The sequence below is a fragment of the Paramormyrops kingsleyae genome, unplaced genomic scaffold (assembly GCF_048594095.1).
Source record: "Paramormyrops kingsleyae isolate MSU_618 unplaced genomic scaffold, PKINGS_0.4 ups240, whole genome shotgun sequence".
Taxonomy (NCBI): Eukaryota; Metazoa; Chordata; class Actinopteri; order Osteoglossiformes; family Mormyridae; genus Paramormyrops; species Paramormyrops kingsleyae.
In genome coordinates, this window is record NW_027326178.1 from 15,979 (window position 1) to 18,641 (window position 2,663).

Below are 2,663 nucleotides of genomic sequence, written 5' to 3' on the forward strand. Positions count from 1 at the left end.
ACTTGGCAGTCAGTACTGCACATTGAGAAAAATACTGCCGTCTCATTGTCTCATTGGAGACAGGAAACGAATGCTTGGGAGACTTACGCGCTGGTCTCGGATTGGGCTGCCTGCATTTCCGTAGGGGTACTTCACCTATAAAAACACACCAGTCAGTGCACAGATTGCCTGATATGCAGAACAGCATTTACTATAGAGAATAGCAACGCTGGAAAGGTTCATGTGCACCAAGGCTAACAGCCCACTCAATCCAAATGCTGGCATCAGGAACTGACTATTCAATCAAATCATTTACTGTATATAAGTAAGTGAACTTTATTGTCATTCACACCATACAATAGTACAACAACGGAAGCATAGCTGAACAAAATTGCATACCTCCAGGCTCAATGTGCAGACATAAAAAGACAGGTGCACATAGTCAACATATGGATAACACAAAGAAAATTTCACTTCTTACACAGAATTAAGACTGTGTAAGACAGCATAAGGCAGCACAGGACAGACACTAAATATACAAACCAATATACATATATCTTGCGCCTTCCATAAATTCCATTATTTCTTTACTCTCAGGGTACCTAAAGTAAGAATTCTGCCTTTTCTGATTTACATTATGGGGACATATTCACCTGTTATCTTAACTATTTCACAATGATTATCTGTGATGTTTAAACACATCACAGCAGCAGAATTTACCGATTCCATTATACAATACAGTAACCATGTGGATTAGAGCCCCGTATGTTTACCGTTTCATGGTAACAAACACGATCTATTACTGTAAGTAAAACTCCATCCATCCCTTATGAACATTTTATTTTTAAGTATTCCAAGACACACACTTCCAAAACAAGATGATTGTCACAGAATACAAGACTCAACAACACCAGACAGCCCTATTCTGACTTTCATTCTTCAAGTGTTGAGTTACTCTGGCCATCGTTTTGCCATTCTTACCGGGGCTAATGGAACCAGGGTTGTTTTCTGGAGCAATCCACACAAGTTTCGGGGTGACAATGAAACAAGACGGACCAATTAGTGCTGGGCTGTTTATCGGATATTTACGGAATATCGATATATTATCAAAACCAGATAAAGGAGGACACAATACAGTTTATATCGACATAATTTGGTCGTTTGTTAAAATCGGGCGCTATTAAAGACTTTGAATATAATTCCTTCCCCTTTTAGAAGTAACGCGAGAGCTGCGGTCCCGACGTTGCACAGACTCCCAGAATTCACAGCGAAAAGCGACCCATTCAGTTAGGATTCATGGGGGTTTGATGGAGGGCTTAATGCAATGGGACAGATAATATGTCACATGTGGTTTTTATTTAAAACTGAATATTTACCACACTTGAAGGAAATTTTCATGTATTGCTAATCTTCCTAAAAATACAGAGGTGGGTCTATGCACTTATGCCGATATTATGTTTTGTTTACCCATGTTTACAGTTTTATCCTTAACATAGCCTCCACGGGTTTGCTCTAAAGACATCTCATTTCATTTACACAATGACAATAAAGCTATCTTTATCTTATCTGAGAGTGGAAGAAGCAAAATGACGCAATGCTAACGTTAGCATTAGCAAACAGCTGCCTAGTAATCTTTGGAAGTAACGTTACTATAATTCCACTACGTTTGGCTGTAAGGAGTAATATAGCTAAATACCCTTTCAAGTTAAAAAACACAATTAACAGTACCGAAATTTAAATGGACTTGTTACTTTTGTCTTTCGTTAAAATATTAAGTTACAAATGCGTCCTGTTCCGCTAATTTCCGGTTTATGATCTAACGCCATCCGACCTTACTGACAATTTGTCAGTTGTATTGTTTCGCACTGTCACAGCTGCAACACTAAAATGATATAACTACCAGGCATTGGCATTGTCTCCGCGATCCTTGAAAATCCATCGTCAAAGCATCTCTGTTGCAGAAACATCGCTACCGAACATTGATTCGACATTCCCCCGATGTCTGCGCCATGTTTCTCAACAGCGAGGCGACGTTAATGTGCTCACTATGCTACCTATAGCCCACTGTTATTTTTCCTTATTTGGCTTTATAACCCACAACAGGTTTATAGTATATATGTATTCCTATAGGGTAGATGTGTTCTGTTAGCCCCACATGCAGGCATACTGTTTAAAAGCACATATATAGAAACAATCCATTACAACGTTTACTGTTTGATATTGACAACATGACAGAAACAGAAACACTAGGTTTAACACTTATGCTGAAGTGATTATAACACAGCAATACTGTCCGATAGTGGTGGGCGGATCGATCCAAATATCGATAATAATGTTGGTATTTATATTGATCAATACCAGTTTAATGAGATCGATACTTATAAGTTTCAATCTCTCTCCCGAATGCACCGCAGCTGTGTGTTCGCGCTGCTGCTCTCAATTGCTGCTCCCAGCTGTCACATGACTCAGCGGCGCCAGGCTAGCAAACAGGCGCGGGCGCACACACATACACACACACACACTATAATATTTCTAATAAAGTATTTTAATAGTGGGTCGCTGAGCCATGCTCACAATAATTAACCCTCTGGAGCCTAGGGGTAGGAAACACACTTTCACTGACTGGGGCATGGTCACACATTTCTTCAAATATCATAAACTTAATTCATGACAAATAAATTATT